Here is an 18,085-nt window from a genome sequence, read left to right on the forward strand (position 1 = left end):
AGAAGTAACAAGTTGAGTCTCAACTTGTTTCTTTTCTTGTCATGTAGCAAGCTCCTACTTGGCAATGCACAAATTCTGTCATCCGCTATTCGAAGATCAGGTTCACGGGCATTACCAACAATTATCACATGCTCCTTCATAGCGTTAATTTGTTACATGATACTGCAAAGAATTTTTAAGCCTTCAAAACCGCTCAGTGCAATTTTGAGCAAATTATCCTTCATGTTCACTGGAACTCTGGCAGTCACTGTTCATTTCTCTATTTTTATTTAAAGTACACTCAGGGCCATATGCCATTGAAGAGGGGGGTTGTTACAAAGCATTAAAATAAAACAAACCAGAGCAGTGAGTTTTGGTAATACAATGATTCTCCTGATTATACAATGTTAGCTAATGTTTCGCGAAAAAAGTTTGTTATCGGTGATGGCTACGATACTTGAGGGAAGGTGGTTCCATTCCTGAGATGTACGGAGGATGAAAAATTGAAAGAGAGACTTCCTGTATCAAGAATCAATCCCTGCGTTACTGCGATGATCGATGCAGTTTGAAATGTACTTGAGGCCGCGGTATGAAGTAGTTGTGAAGTGTGGTATGACGGAAAATTTTATGAAATAGCGAAACATGGTGACTAGCTAGGGGAATAAGTGCTGGTTAGCTTCATTAAGGTTATACTCGCGGTACAGTTATAGTTAGAAAGAATAAAACGAGCAGAGTTATATTGTACTAGTTCAAGTGAAGTAATAAGACTAACGCGACTGGGATCCCATATTGCAGATGCATATTCCATTTTTGAGCATATTAGCGTCTTGTAAAAATGTAGTTTTGAAGTAGACAGCGCTTTGAAAAAGCTGCGCTGTAAGTACCCGAGAAAGTGAATAGCATTGTTAATGACATAGTCTATACTGGTCAAGTTTAAATTATTTGTAATGTGTACACCAATATATTTATACGACATGATGACATCTAAGGGAACATTGTTAAGATGGTAAGTGATTGGGTTAGAAAAAGAACTGGATATTGCATTTTTCATTTGCATAAAATCACAAACTAGGCTAGCCCTGCACCGTAAGAGATGGCTAGAACAGGCAATTTCACACAACTGGCCTACTCCGCACTTCTCAAACATGACAAACCAATAAAATCAATCTTTCTTTCTCTGCAAACAGCAGATTACATACCTGAGGTCAGTGTGTTCACAAATAGTTTTTGAAATATAGTCGAAGTTTGGCTTAACATTCAGCCAATCAACAGTGGACGAGCAAGGAAAGCCTCAGCGTGGGAACTTATCGTCATCACCACCCTCACAATTATGTTTGATTTTTGAAATGTTAAATTATTCTGTGCGCGTGTGAGCGCACAGAATAATAACAACGCCGCCATTGTGGCCCGAAAGGCGGGATCACTACAGCAAAGAAATAAAAAAACAACAAAACAAAGGAGAACCTACTACGTCATTTCTTCCACACTTTTCTCATAGCGCGCGGAGGGGGTAGGGCCTCTCCTGAGTTTCCTTCCTCCATGGTTGCATACGATGCAGTGGCCGGGAAGCATGAGAAGCAGTCAAGGATCTTTGAATGCTATCGCGTTTCACTCTTCAAGGCGAAACTTAAGCGTCCTCCAATTTTATGGCACACGGGGCCGTTATCACTGCCCCCTTAATATGATCTACCTTGACCAGGGATGGCGCCGCCACCTAGTAAAGGTGACGCGAAGCACTGGTCATGACACTGGCCTTCTTCGATTTTCCACTTCTGGCTACCCGCGAGCTGCCAGAGCCAGTCAGAGCGTCTTCGTTTTTCTCGGTTTGCTCCGCCCACTGCGCTACGCACTTCCGTCGGGCGTTCGTTCTGCTCGCGCTTCAGGGTTCTGGCTACACGCGGGCTCCCAGAACCTGCCAGGACGATTTTGGTCCGGCAGCTCACTGGAAGTTCTCTGGCTAGCAGACGACTAAAATGGGCTATGGGCGCTCGCCGCCATCTTTGCGGGGACTTCACGGATTGGAACGCGGGCTCTTCAGGACTTAAATTTACCTCGCTCAGCCAACTGCCTACGGCAATCTTCGGATTTCCTTTCTTCTAGTGTTATCTTTTTAGGTGCTTACGCTGCGTTCCGCATTGGGAAGCGGTGTGATACGAGCAGTGGTGAACCGTTTGAAGCTTTCGTGTGTGTATGTGTGAGTGTCCCCTGATGGCTTTTTCGCGGCGGTGATCAGCGCGCTGCGCTCTCATGCGCGCATGTTATCTGCATCGTGTTCCACGTAACTAGTAGACGCTCATGCACACATTGCGGTACATTTTGGCTTCGTCTTTCTCTGGTGGCCTTCCTTTTCACATATCAGGCGTATGTATGCATCTCATTTTCCTACATTAAGCGAAGGCTCTGCAGCTAGCCTGTGTTCGCTCCGTCCCTCCGTCGTATGTTTAGGTGGCAGCTCGAAGCCGATATGTGTTCGACTGCAGGCCGTTGATCTAAGAATGCACTGATTGCACTCGGTACATCTAGACACACGTACATTGGCTTATTGCTCTCATGATCGCGACCAATGTGTGAAACCTTTCGCTGGTCACAGGCGGCGTGCATTTTCATGCGCCAGCCGCTTCCCGAGCTCCTTAGGGTCAAAATGAGAAGTACAATCAGCCACAACAAGCTTTCTGAAATCGAAGCCCAAGCAGGTCGGCACGAAATTTTATGCGTATGAGACGTACCCGATAACCTGCTTTTTCATGTCTTGTGATGACGCAACGCCAACTCATCAATGTCCCCGGTGGGTGACGTGATCGCTGCGAGCAGGAATCCTCGAGATTTAGCTTTCGAGTATACAATCATGCGCGATTTCGCGTCTTGTCATTTGCTGTGTCAGAGGCCATCTGCTGCACTTCGCAGGGTGAGGTTGCCCTAGAGCGCGTCCTGCGCCGAGTCGCGCGAAATCGCGCGAGGGTGATCGTATCCCTGAATGCATCTGTACATTTCAAGCAGGCAACGCATAAATGGGCCGACTACGCCGAGCGCGCGCCGGCCTCGCCGAGAGCTGCCATGCTGGTAGCATGTTTACATTTGGCCTGCTGTCCTGGCGTTCGATTTTGCAAACTTTGGGCAGGTTCAGGTTGTCTGGGTTACCAACCGACGTGACTTCCTATCACCACCGGAACTAGCTGGCTGCCATCTGGCTGCCTGCGGGCTGCCAGAAGTCCGAAAATCGAAGAGGCCCACTGACGAGCGCCGACGGTGAGTGCTTCGGCATTCTCAGCGCAGCGGAGGCGCTCCAACTTAAAGTGGCCTGGTGTAGGCCTTCTGCTGAGGTGAGGAAGTAGTTTCCTTTAATCGTTTTCTTTCGCGACTGATTAGCCTGCGACGTCTTTTCGCCTACGAAATTTAACTTCAACATGCATCAGCAGTACTTACAAGCAGCCAACTGCTTCGCTTGCAATGTCATCAATTAAGAAAATTGCTGCGCTATGTGGCGCAGAAAGGCAATGACGTCGACGGGCGATTCCCAATTTGGTCCAGCGAGAGACAGGGCAGCGTGAAACAGAAGGCCTTCGCGCGTGCACTCTGGCACTCGCATTCCTGAAACTGAGTGCGTCGAAACTCAAATGGCTGCCAACGACACTCGTAACCATTACGATCATACCTTTGCCGAAGCAACTCGGCAGCAGAAAGCCGCTCGCCAACAGGACGCCGTGCGCCAAGTAAACCTGCAACACGGTTGCCTGCCCGCAAATCGCGCGTCTTTCACTGCTGCAGATCATGAGTGCACGAAGGAAACATGCAATAGCTTTATTTAAGACATGTTTCAGCTTCGTGTTCTACCGATTCCTAAGAGAGAAGAATAAACCTTATCTTATTTCATCCGATTTTTTTATTTATATTTGCTGCATTTAATTTAAAATAAACAAGTAATTTCGCCTACAGGCTTTCCTTCTTATCCGTGTTGAAGTACTTAATTCTTACACCTGGGACAAGAGGCTTGACGCATGCGCTATGATTCTAGGTCTTTCTTTTGCAGCTTCTTGATATTAACTCAGTTGAAGAACCACCGACCTCCCTGTTCAGTTCTTTTTCATGCTCAATATTCCTGCCGAAGTCTGTAAATTCATCAGTTACTTAAAATCCAAGTAGCCCAGCTTTGTGCCATACGTTCTTCTTTCGACAGGTGGGACGAATAGGAGCCTTCGTGTCGACCGTCTGATGATGGGCTAAGCTATGCGCAGCCCAAGCTGACGTGGAAACCACTGTGCAAACCATGATGCTATGACGTGCAACACTTGCTGTCGCAGCGCCGCAGTTCCCTGTCGCAGTTCGACTCGGAGTACGTGGATCGTGGATACTAGGGAATGTCATTTAGGTTCAGATGAATGGGCGTATGCAGGAGAAGTCGGAGACCTAGCGTATCGGTGATGAATATGAATGCAGCCTTTGTGGCCGTTAGTGTTTGTCCTATGCGGGTACACGGTGGTGAGGCCTCGTTCGGGGCATCCTATAAGCGTGCTAGTTCTCCATGTAATGTACTTGCGTGACGTCACCAGCGCGTGGAAAAAACGTACCGATGGTAACCGTGTATATGCGACTTCGTTTGCAGATATTGTACACGCACAAACAAACATATGGAAAGGCCTATTAGTAGCGTTTCTTGGAACTACTTTTGATAGAAGAGCCTGTCCATCTCTTTGTGATAGTATCATACAGCATACAGTTAACGCATTGCTGATTGAGCCATCCTGATGTCATTTGCAAATGGCTAGGTATCCCGAAAATACCCCACAAATCACCTGGGCACTGCCTCAACTTCAACACAGCAAATACTATTTGTCATTCCCTGCGGAAAATCGAGAGTACAGTAGTGTCAAGGCACTTCAATTTTCTGCACTCTTTTATTCTTGCTTCGCAGAGTCGGCATTTCATGGCAACAGCAGTATTTCTGCAACAAGAATGCAAGTTGTTTCCGCTTCATAACAAAGTCGCAGAGTGCTTCCACTTCGGTAAGGAACTAGTTTGGTTCCCCTATTACCGCTGCATGAACATGGCACAGGAGGATACACCTCAGAAAAAAAAAGAAAGTTTGTAAATCCGATGCACTAATTAAACTCATGTACGCGATCATTTTATGAGCCAACAAGGCATATTGACACATACAAAGCAACGCGACGTATAGTTCTGCGAGCAACGCCTTCCTCTTACAGAGAACAATGTCACGGTTTCGCCACTACATGGACGGTGAGGCTAGTTTCGGCATTGGCAATGAACCATCGCTATGGTACTGGTAGCCAAAGGAAAATTCGATAACTTTTGCATATGTGGTACTATCTTTTCAACCTGCATAGCAATAATGTAATGTGATGCAGGGATGTGTAGAAATAAAAATGTCCTATTTAAAATTCTCTTCGTCTGCTTCTGTCGCTTTCTTTGCAGGAGCACGTTTTTTCCTATCCTCTGGCGTTTAAAACTTTCTTAACGTGTCTGCGAATGTTCCGGCAATGTCGCGAAAACTGAGGAAAGGATGTAGGGCTTTCTGTGCGCCTGTGTGAAGGGACAGCTTGGGAAGCCACACATGGGCGAAACTTTTCCGTTTCCCACTCGACGAGCAGTAAGTGCACTTTTTCTGCAGTCTTTAAGAAGAACCAAGAGCTGTGATTATCAAAACTACTCTAGGGAAAAACGAAAGATCTTCCGTGCTTGTTTTTAAGAGAATATCTTTTATGGTGTTGTAAGAAACTAAAGGTACCTGGCCCACTGATGCTGGCTAACGTCCAGGCGGAAATTTCGTTCCGGTATATGCTAGTGGTTACTCTTGATTTTTTTTCCACGAACAGAAAACTTGCAATTGGTATCTGCCGAAAGAATTGTGATGGTTGCTGCATAAATTTGTTACAATGCAGAATATTCCGGCGACCAGTTTCTTTGTTTTGTTTTGTTATTGTATTACCGCATTTGAATAGTTATGAACACGGGAGAAGTAAAAAACACAATTATGTAGCAGTCACCGTTTGCATTTTGAATTATAAGTTCAAGTTACCTATGTGACCACATAGGTTCACTTCACTTTTCAACCTGTGACTAGAAGGGCAGAATTTTTTAGTCGCTTCTTCGTACTCTCAGTTTAATTAGCTTTCGCTTTACCCGCCATGGTGGCTCAGTGGCAATGTTGTTGGGCTGCTGAGCACGAGGTCGCGGATCGAATCCCGGCCACGGCGGCCGCATTTCGATGGGGGCGAAATGCGAAAATATCCATGTACTTAGATTTAGGGGGACGTTAAAGAACCCCAGGTGGTCGAAATTTCCGGAGTCCCCCTACTACGGCGTGCCTCATAATCACAAAGTGGTTTTGGCACGTTAAATCCCATATTTTTTTTTAGGTTTCGCTTTTAAGTGTTCTTTATTCATGACCATGCCGTATTTGCCCATATATCAAATGGTAAATATGACGAAATTAAGCTAAATGGGAAATCCTGGCGACGCTGACACGTGAGCAGATGTCTAACGGCTACGGCCTCTGGAGGAACCACTTCAGAGGAAGGGACTGCGCCGACCCTGTCGTAGTCGGCGCAACCACCTCGACAGGGTCATGGCGGCTGCGGCACCCCATTTTATATACCCTATACCCTGTATTGTGGCGTCCCTATATTGTGGCGACTGTTAGCGTGGAAGAGCTGGTCTTTGGTGCATCAAGGTAAGGTAACAAGTTATTAGTGGTTGCGAAACTGTGCTTCTTTAATTCATAATTTTCGTGCAAGTACCACCTAACAGGGGACGACGTAAGTGCCATGAGCACAGCGAGCGTTGTCGATTCGTCGTCGTTCGTCCTTTACTGAAGGCCAGATCGGGCGTGGTGTCTCTATCTATGGAGTTTCCGTGCCACGTCGGGGCACGGAAACTCCGTAGATAGAGATACCACGCCCGATCTGGCCTTCATTGAAGGACGACTGTCAGCGCAATGGGTTAACACGCGCGATATTTTAACGAGTTACCAGACTGCCATACAGATATTTCTTCAAATCAAAGGATTCCCAAAGCGCCAGCGCAAGCATCGCCTTACAGATTTTGAATGAGTTCCGCAAGACACATGGCGGAGACTTCCAAAACATGCACTTGAAAGATTGGGTAGAGATGGTGAGGCAACGAATCCTGTCACACACGAAGGAGATAATAGAGAAGTGGGAGCAACCAAGCATGCACAAGCATCTTCTTCTTCTCTGGGAGGCACGAAGTGTGCTCGTCAGAAGATGTGAAAGAAATAAGCTCAATCGGAAACTGCGCTCACGCATCAACACGCTCAACGAGCAGATCGTCCACTATGCTGAACATCTCACTCGTGAGCAGTGGTACGATACGTGCAACAAGCTCAATGACACACTGGATATGAGCTCCATGTGGAACCGCATCCGATCCCTCATTGACCCAACCCAGACAAAGACGGAAACGTCCCATAAGCCACGAAAGCAGCTAGAAACATTCGAGCTTACCGAGGACCTATACAACGAGCTTATAACAGAACACATTGCGCATCCAGCACAACCACAGTATCCCGACTGCAAAAGCGCAGAGCCAGAAAACGAGGCTCTCATTGGCCCAATCACATTAGCGGAACTACAGCGCGCCGTAGCAGCAGCAAAGACGAATAAAGCCCCAGGACCAGACGAAATTACGACAACACAGCTCCGCAACCTTACAGAAGCCGATCATGCATTCTTACTTCAACAAATTAAGAATATGTGGGACACGGGCAGCTTTCCAGAAGAGTGGACGACAGCCAGCATCATTTTCATTCCGACGCCTGGAAAGCCCCAAGCCTTAGCGAATCTGAGTCCAGTATCGCTAACACCATGCGTCGGTCGGCTAATGAAGCGCACCGTGCTTAACAGAGTTCTTAGTCACCTTGAGAAATCCCAACACCTACCCCATAATTTGATTGGATACAGACATCACTAATCTACTCAAGACGTTTCTGCTGCAGCTACACGAAGAAATCACGAAGGAAACAAGCTGCGCTCAGCTTAAAGCTATTCTTGCCATTGACCTCAAAAGAAATCTTTTGACTATGTTGAACACGATGCTATGCCGCAAGAGCTCGAAGCTACTCGCTGCGGAACCAAGCTTTATCACTATATCAGGGACTTCTCACGGAGTCGCACGTACACGCTACGAGTAGGCGACATCATCTCACATTAGTATACCCATCCGCAGAGAGGTATCCCGCAGGGTTCCGTGATCTCGCCCACACTCTCTAATCTTGCCATAGGCGTAGTCCATAGAGCGCTACGAGACATCCCCGGCACCAAATATGCGATCTACGTAGACGATGTCACCATCTGGATCAACACGGGTTCGCCAGGGCATATCCAAGAAACTCTCCAACAGGCTATTGACAGGGTGTATGAGGCTGCTCAAACTATTGGCCTTAGATGTGCGCCGTAAAAATCTGAGTTGTTACTGGTCCATCTAAAGATGAAGCCCGCCCACCACACGAACTGTAAACGAAGGCGTGCCGATTTCCCAAGCAAAATGTATTAAGATACTCGGACTCCATATCCAGAAAGATGGAGGTCCCGCTGCGACGGTGCAGCACCTGGGCAGGCAAGGAGAACGGGTGCTGCATATGATGCGCAGGGTGTCCAACCGAGCCAACGTAGTGAAAGAGGTGGATATGCTTCAACTAAGAAACGCCATAATTATGTCGCGCCTGCGCTATCACCTGCCCTACACTAATCTCCATCAGCAAGATATCAATCGCCTCGATGTGCCCATCCGGAAGGCGACAAAGCTGGTCATCGGCATCCCATTTAGTGCCAGCACTAAGCTCCTCTGTGACATAGGTTGTCCTAACATGGTGGTGCAACTAATCAGTATTCATTGTCGTCGCCAAGGACTACGTTTGCAGCGCACTTGTCAATGCACGCACATCCTCCATAGCATCGGTGATCATTCAGAAGCTGCGCCCCTTTTGAACGCGCGCCCACTACCCCCGAAACAACGCCAACTGGCAACCATAGCTCCACTGTGACGCCACATGAATCCAAAACGAGGCAAGGAGAGGCGACGCCAGTGATTTGCCTACTTCAAGAGGCACACGGCAAGACACCCTGACGGCTTATACTTCTACGCTGATGCTAGCGTTGGTGAACAAGGCTTCGCTATAGGAGTCGTGAATAACGACCTCCAAACTGTACATATGGAGGTACTCCCAGAGACAGATCCGACCTTAGCGGAATTGACAGCCATCGCAATCGCGATCAAACAAATGGCCCTTGGTAACTAAGCCTACCCAAGAATCATATGTACCGACTCCACGGCGGCTTGCAGGAAATTGTTGCACAAAAATCTCCCGGCCCACATTTCGACATTTATTCAAGAGCACCTTCAGGGTCCTTTAGAAATCATCTGGATATCTGGTCATGACGGGCTGCCGGGAAATGAAAGAGCTAATCAACTCGCCTGCGAGACTTTGAAACAGGCACCCTGCATTCCGCGACTCGCCCGCACGAAAAGGTGGTCTCCCCTGCTTTTGCGGCCATATCAAGAGGCAAGGCGCAAGTTCTCTAAGCCTAAAGTGGTCACCCGTGAACAGGGTGTACTGATTCGTCAGGCCCAGACTGAAACACTCCCTACACCAGGGCGAAAGCACCTCCTTCGCGGCCTCTTAGCTGGAGATCTCCCACCCTGTCGATACTGTGGCGAACACCCGAACACATCCCATATCCTCTCGTCCTGTGGACTGCCCCCACTTCCCCTGCGTGCACCTAAAAATCTTTCCTCTAAACCCCATGCCGGGTGGCTGACTGAAGCAGCCAGCGCCGACGACCAACGGTACCTTGCGGCGTTTATCAGTGTTGCACTGAAGCATGCCGCAAGCGAGGCTCTGGACTTAGGGCCTTTCCACCACACCACCCAACATGAAAATAAAGTTTTTTATCTCTCTCGTCAGCGCTTGCTACGGCACCGAGTACCCTGTGACGTTACGCAGCGAAATTTGCTGCCCAGGCGCGTGGAAACAGCGTGCTTGTCAGTTTCTCGTTATCGCTTGCTCGTCTGCGGTGCGCGATGCTGTAGTACATAGTGTAAAGTAAACTGGCAAAGAGTTTTTGCTAACAGTGAGCAAATTCGCGTTCGCAAAATCTCGTCATTCGCTTGCCGCTGTACCATGCCACCAGGCGAAGCAAGCTCTCGCCGCGCTCTGCCGCCTTCTCCCGAAACTTGTTTTGCCGCTTTACAGCAGAAATTCTTCCGGAGCAAAAAATCCAATGCTCAGTTGCACAGCAGCTTTAAACTATTGGAAGTTAGTTTAGCTCTTATGGGCATTTCGCAGAGAAATTGAGTCAAAATAAATAAAACGCTCAATTACATTATCCTGCACAATATCTATCAAAACTTTCATCGATCGAGATTTCTAGGTCTCGAAAATTGATGCCTAGTATTCTTAGCCAGCAATTGAGAAACCAGCAATGCTTAACATGTTACATGAATGTATAGCAGCACTAAAGCTTGCAACACTGCTCAACAAATTTTGGGGGCATTCTTCTACTTGAAATCCTGCAACTAAATATAATCAGAACTTACCTGCATTGATTAAAAGTACTACTTTACTAAAAGAGTTCCGTTTTAGTCACGTGCAGAAAAAAATTGTTAAATAATGGTCTTTTCATGTCGTGTTTGCATAAACGTGAAGCAATGTCATATGGCACAGGTGTGGCCAATAGAATTTTCTTTACAGTGGAACATGACACACAGGGATAGGCAGGGAGCTGCGCTCGTCCTGTGTGCCTGTGTGTAGTTCTTAGGCACAACGTGCAACATCGGGGAAATTTTGCCAACTAGCCTGACAAGATCTTCTAATGATGTATTTGTCTTCCTAGGTTACGAACCGCCGCAGCGAGGCCAAAAGCGGAAAACATTACTCATCAGAGACTGTAGGCGTCATCGCCCGACTGACAGATGATACACAAATGTATCGAAATAAAAGCGAAATATCGAAAAGCGAAGCGAAATAAAAGAGCTGCCGAAAGATTACCATGAGGAAAACACTAGAGAAGTTGGTGTATCATGTGAGCTCAGGGTAGTACAAACTCTTGCACTGCTAGGTAACCCTCCATTATCGCAAGCGGAGGGGAAGTACATGGATAATTGTCGTTCGGAACATGCCATAGTGCGGTCGCGCAATTCTGCGGTGGGTCCACTATTATGAAAGATAAGCTAAGCGCTTGTGTACTGTAAGAACTGCCTTGCTCTATTGAGTGTCGCATAGACCTGCTGTAGTATTTATGCATTTCGTGTCGCCTATTGCCCACAAATTACATTATTCTGGATCTCAAAAACCTCTTGAGAGAAAACCCGATGCAGAAAGAACGTCCAAAAAGCTTGAAGACTAAGAAAATTTTTCTTACCGATATTCTTCATTTTTTAAAAATCCGACAGTTCTTAGGGCGGCCTCCTAATTAGCCTTATTTTTGCAAATATGACAGCATATTTGAATGTCTGCATAAACATCGTGGATCGTATTCTTTCTGCAGACATTCATTGCTCCCACGCTTGCACCTCCCTCTTCAAAGATTATTGCCTGGCTGTCATACGTGGATCTTAGAATGCTAGATTCTTCTTGAACTTATTTCAGTAAAGATGTGCAAGTAATAATGTTGCTGAGCACTCTTCATTTCAGTACTTCATTATTAGAGCGATAGTAGAAGAGGGCCGATCTTCTTTCCTTAAAGTCACGAATAATCTTAATCAGATCAACTCAGAAAGCAAGCTGTGCCAGAAACGATTGTTCTAGGAAAGCTGAAATGCCTTCCCCTCCTTATGTGTCCACACACAAATTCTCATGACGGACGACCTCCAGCCAATGATGAAGCTCGTGACATAGCTCTAACACCTGTCCTACGCTTCAAACAGGTCGCACGTAAATGAGCCTATAGCCTCTGCCAAATAAAGTGCGTAGTGTACATTCAGCGTATTAGAAGGAGGTTTTGAGTGCCATTCAAAAGAGACTTGTTTTGAACAGGTTGCCCTGGGGCATTGAATGCTGCGGACTTGCGTTGCTTTTAGAAAATATATCTCCGTGTCTCCAAGCTACGCGTTCAAGTAATACTTTGCGCATTACTCTGCCTTTGCCCATCCTCTACTGACGATCAACCACCGATCGACACATGCAACTCCTGCATTTACCGTTTCTCAGAAAGAAAACTCTTACACAGAGTTTAACAAACTCTTAACATTTGCTGTTATTGTCTTCGAACTGTGATTTATGTCTAGATGAAGATAGAGCAAACCAAGTGTATTACAAATGTTAAGAAACATCTGCAATATGCTCGCGAGGGATTTAGTATTGGTACCTTGTCCACAATGTCACAGTTCTCAATGAAGCTTTAGTGGTCATACATGTATTACAAAGCAAAACCACATATAAAAAAGACTACTATTATTTTCAATATAATTTGCCTGATATATATGGGGAAATTACTTGAAGGAAAGCTATGCAGAAATTTGACTAGGTATGGCATGTTCTTTGGACTTGGAAGTATATCCGTTGTGGGGAATCTAAAAGGAAGTTTTTGTTACTGCTTGCGAAACATGTAGATCTGATATTCTTGATAATGTTTTTATCATTCACAAATAACTGTTGGGGCAGATTTGTTTAGCTAGAGCTGTGTTCTGCACGACAAACAAGCATGGACTCTGTAGCAATTTTCTGTCTTTGAAGAAGCGTAGGAAGTTGTCTTAAATATGTATGATCATAGTATAGAATGCGCCCATTTGTGGTGACTAGTGAGATACTAAGTCTACATCATTTCATTGTGTATTGAAGGCCTCGCTGTGCGATATTTTGCTAATAAAAACAGTGAAGAAACCAGATTTTTCTGCCAACCAATGTTATGTCGAAAAAATATCCGCGTTGCGTGTCATGCTGGCTCGCCCATCTTGCAGCAAAAAGATAACTTTTCACACAGATGCGCTACACATGTTGTGAATTAGAAAAAAAATAGAAGCCTAAAGGTGTTGAAAACAGTATCTGACACAGGAAAGCAATCTGAAAAAATAAATGCAGGCGGTGTTGGTTTCCGTCAGCGCCTGCTGAGAAAGCCGTGCGGCCATCGAGCGCCTAGCAGACAAGCAGGATGGAGTTTCTCCCTCGCGCATAAAAAAAAACCGTTACCATGGAAACACCCTTCACTTTGTCTTTTTTTTTCATCGGAGTTTGGCCCACCAAGCACGAGGGAAGAAATTGGTGCTCATGACGCAGTTCCCGTTTGCCTGGGGGGGGGGGGGTGAGGGGGTATGTCACCTGACCTAGCCGTGTTCTAGGCCTCCATGCGTGTGGAAAAGTCTGATCAATGGTAACTGTGACTATATGACTTTGTTCACACATATTACGCATGCGCAAATAATGAATATACGGGAAGGCGTAGTTGTAACGTTTCTTGGGACTCCCCGCAGGGGCGTCTGCGTCAGCAGGCGTTTGGTGTGTGGCGACACCACGTACTCGAGCACACGAGGGTTGGACCCTCCGGCGCGTACCCGTGCGCGGCTTAGCCGTGTCCGGGGAAAGGGGGATCCTTGCGGTTGAGCCGATGCCGGGCGTTCGGACCTTTAAGGCCCCCCGGCGGATGCAACACACCTCTTTGGCCTCTGCTTCACGTAGACGGCAACCCCGGAGTGACCCACCCGGGGGAAATCGGCAGTCGCCTTTTCCTGTCCACCTCTACAACCTTTTTCTTTTCTATCTTCTTTCTTTTACTGTCCTTTCATCTCTTCTCTTCCGTCACTTCCTAATTTTCCTAGGCGGCTAGGGTTAACCTTGTGTATGTGCCTTCCCTTGGGTATAATATATTATATTATAGTGGCAATGCACGGTTGGCGCCTGCAGCCTTATGCGTTAAGTCCTGCAGCGACCCCGTGTTGTGCTTCGTGGTGGATGGCCACAATTGCTGCCGAAAAGAAACCTAAATACTGTGGGAACACCCGCATTTCCCCGCCTACTTGATCGTCACCCTCAGAAGAGGGGGCGCACCGAAGACCTGAGCACACGTTTCACCCGCACTAAAGAGACCTACCCAAAATACCACGTAGTACACAGTGAGAACCCTGAAAAACAAGCCGGATTCATTTCACCATTCACAGTAGCAAAATCTTTCACCGAAGCCTTAGGATCAGGTTATAAAGCGACTAAAATGGCTAGTGGAGACCTTCTTCTTGAGATCCCTCAGAAAAATCAGTATGAGAAACTAGGCAGGCTTGTGACATTTGGCAATATAGCAGTCTCTGTTACACCACACAGATCAATGTGTCTGCTTCTGATACGACTCCGCGTGAGCGCAGTCGTATCAGAAGCAGACACCTCCAAGATTCGACAGAAGCTGAACTCCTGGAAGGGTGGAAAGAACAGAATGTCACCAATGTAAAATGAATTATACTTAGACGAGACAACAAGGAAATACCCACCAAGCATCTTGTCTTAACATTTGCCTCCAGCGTTTTGCCAGAAACCATCGAAACAGGATATATCAGGTTAACTGTCCGACCATATATCCCCAACCCTAGACGGTGTTTCCAATGTCAGATGTTCGGCCATGGCTCGCAGAGCTGCCGTGGTCAAACAACTTGTGCAAAGTGTGGAATCCAGGCCCAACCCTCCGACAACTGCAGTGGCACACCTCGCTGTGTGAACTGCAGTGGTGACCATCCAGCCTACTCACGCTCCTGTCCGAACCAGAAGAAAGAAAAAGAAATAATCACTCTCATAGTAAAAAGAAAACATTTCATTTAAGGAAGCCCGTAAGAGGTGCTCACTTTTCCACAGCAAACCTTATGCTGATGCGGCGCGTCGGGGGGCGCGGTCGCAGCGGCCAATGCCAAGAGCCCTGCCCGCGTGCAGCGAGCAGGTACCGTTGGCTCCTGCCCCCAGGGTGGAAGTAGGTAAGCCTACTCCATCGAACCAGCAAACAGGCCAGGCTACCCTTCAGTTGCCGGCTCCACAAGAGTCATCTGTAGCAACCTGCGCTACACGCAGCGATCCAGCAGGGCCGATAGTGGCCCCGAAGGTAGGCGCAGCCGAGGCTGCCTCAGCCTCCCCGGCCACTCCCAGCACTGGCAACGGCCTGCGCAGCCAAATTCCACAGGGAGCCCCATCGACCTCCGGGCTGGTGGGCGCAAGGATCTTGCCTTCCAAGGTGGGACCTTCTCGAAAAACTTCTCGCTCGCAAGAGCGCGTGTCCGGCGCCTCACAAGAGGAAATGGACACAACACCTATCCTCACGGCGCACCAAGCGCCTAAGGAGCGGCGACGCTCCCTCGAACGCTTCAGAAAAGGCAAAACCCCGGTTACAGGGCCTCGAAAGAGCTCTGTAACCTAATGCATCACTTCTCTTTCTGTATACACAGCACCGATTTACTTCAAGTACGGATTCGCAAATAATTCAATGGAACGTCAGAGGTCTTCTTAGGAACCTTGATGATGTGCAAGAGCTTATCCAAAACCACAATGCAAAAGTGCTGTGTCTACAGGAAACACACCTCAAAACACAACACACAAACTTTCTTCGACCGTATGTCACATTTCGCAATGATGGCAATGATGCTGTCGTACGATCAGGCGGTGTTGTCATTTTTATTCATAAAAGCATTTCGTGTCAGCGTTTACAGCTACATACGCACCTTGAAGCAGTGGCGGTTCGAGTTGTTCTCCTAAATAAACTCGTCACGATTTTCTCGCTTTGTATACCCCCACATTACAAATTAAGCAAACATGAATTTCAGTCATTTATAGACGAATTGCCAGAACCTTATGTTGTTCTTAGGGATTTCAATGCGCACAGCTCCCTGTGGGGCAACTCTCGTATAGATGCGCGAGGACGACTTGTTGAACAATTCCTTTTCTCTTCTGGTGCGTGCCTTCTAAATAAGAAGGAACCCACATATTACTCTCTAGCAAACAGAACCTTTTCTTCATTCGATCTCAGCATAGTTTCTCCTTCTATTCTGCCTGAACTCGAATGGGAAGTTACAAAGAACCCTCACGGAAGCGACCACTTCCCCATACTGCTACGAACACCTAAAGAAAACGAATATCCACCACAGGCACCTAAGTGGAAGATTCAGACAGCTGATTGGCAGAAATTTCGAACTTTTACTAGTATCTCATGGCATGACATCTCCTCGTTAGAAATTGATGCTGCTGTGGAGTATTTTACAGCCTTCATAATAGATGCCGCATCTAAATGTATATTACAAGTAAATGGCTTGGCATGTAAACGGCGCGTCCCGTGGTGGAACGACGATTGTAGGATCGCTCGTAAGAAACAAAACAAATCGTGGGGGTTGCTATGCGCCTCCCCCACTGCGGAGAATCTTATCAACTTTAAAAAAGTAAAATCCCAAGGCATGCGAACCCGCCGACAGGGCAGAAGATAGACTTGGCAGAAGTTTTTATCGGGTATCAACTGGTATACAGATGAGGCCAAAGTCTGAAACAGGGTTAGTAGGATAAGAGGGCGACAAACATACTCTCTCCCTTTGGTAAACACAAGGCGATACCCTGCAAGACCAGGCAGATTCACTTGGGGAGCACTTTGAGCGTGTGTCGAGCTCAATCAGTTATTCCCAATCCTTTCTTAAACATAAAGAAATAGTAGAACGTAAGCCAATCACACGAAATCCAGGCAGAATGAACCGTATAACCGGCCTTTCAGTATTGCCGAGTTCATGCCATGAGATACTAGTAAGAGTTCGAAATTTCTGCCAATAAGCTGTCTCAATCTTCCACCATGTGCCTGTGGTGGATATTCGTTTTCTTTAGGTGTTCTATGAGACTTCCTTTCTGACTGCGTGCAAGAGAATTTACCACGGAAATGGATGTCCCTGTTCTCGAACATCGCCTAATGCTTCCAGCTAAGCTACTACCGCCCTGGGAGTGGCAGGTGATAGACTGTGATGTATCCTTTGTTGAGGTCACAAAGCACGCACCTGACCTCGAAATCGCTGAACACATGTAAAAAGAATGCACCGGGACCTGACAGAGTCATGTATGACATGATCAGAAACCTACATACTGACACACAAGTTACACAACTTACGCTATTAAACTCTATTTGGGCTTAGGGATACCTCCCATCCACATGGAAAGAAGCGATTGTGATTCCTGTTCTGAAGCAGGGAAAACACCCGTCCTTGGTAGCAAGTTATCGTCTGATAGCTCTAACAAACTGTCTGTGTAAGAGTTTCGAAAAAATTATAAACCGCAGTGTGGCTTCAGAGAAGGTCCGTGGACAACCGCATTGAAGAAAATATCCGTGATGCATTTATACATAAACAGTATTTCCTATCGATATTCCTTGACACGGAAAAAGCGTATCACACGGCATGGCGGTGCGGGATCTTGCGAGACCTGTCGGAAGTGGGCATCCGTGGAAATATGCTGAACATAATTGAAAGCTATTTGTCGAATCGTATCTTCCGCATGAAAATTGGCAACGTATTGTCGCGACCTTTTATACAAGAAACAGGTGTATCCCAGGGAGGAGTACTCAGTTGCACTCTATCCTTAAAATGAACACACTTCGTCCTTCACTGCCACCGGCCATTTTTTATTCCGTCTGCGTAAACGATATACAGACAGGTTTCTAATCCTGCAACCTTACAGTGTGTGAAAGACAGGTACAGCAGGGCTTAAACAGGGTATCCAAGTGGGCAGACCAAAACGGATTTAAAATCAACCCGCACAAAAGCTCTTGTGTTCTTTTCACAAGAAAGAGAGGCCTGGTACCTGATCCCTGTGCAGAACTGGGTGGACAACAAATTCCCTTCAAAAAAGAGCACAAATTTCTAGGTGTTATTCTCGACTCTAGGCTCACTTTCACTTCACACATAAAATATCTTAAAATAAATGTCTAAAAATGATGAACTTATTAAAGTTCTATCCCACTCTACATGGGGTAGCGACAGGAGGTGCCTCTTGAATCTTTACAGGAGCCTGGTAAGATCACGATTAGATTATGGTGCCGTAGTATATCACTCTGCTGCACCGAGTGCGCTAAAGATTTTAGACCCCGTTCATTATCTAGGTATCCGCCTGGCCACTGGCGCATTTAGAACAAGCCCGTGG

The sequence above is a fragment of the Dermacentor variabilis genome, chromosome 7, assembly GCF_050947875.1.
Source record: "Dermacentor variabilis isolate Ectoservices chromosome 7, ASM5094787v1, whole genome shotgun sequence".
NCBI classification, from domain to species: domain Eukaryota; kingdom Metazoa; phylum Arthropoda; class Arachnida; order Ixodida; family Ixodidae; genus Dermacentor; species Dermacentor variabilis.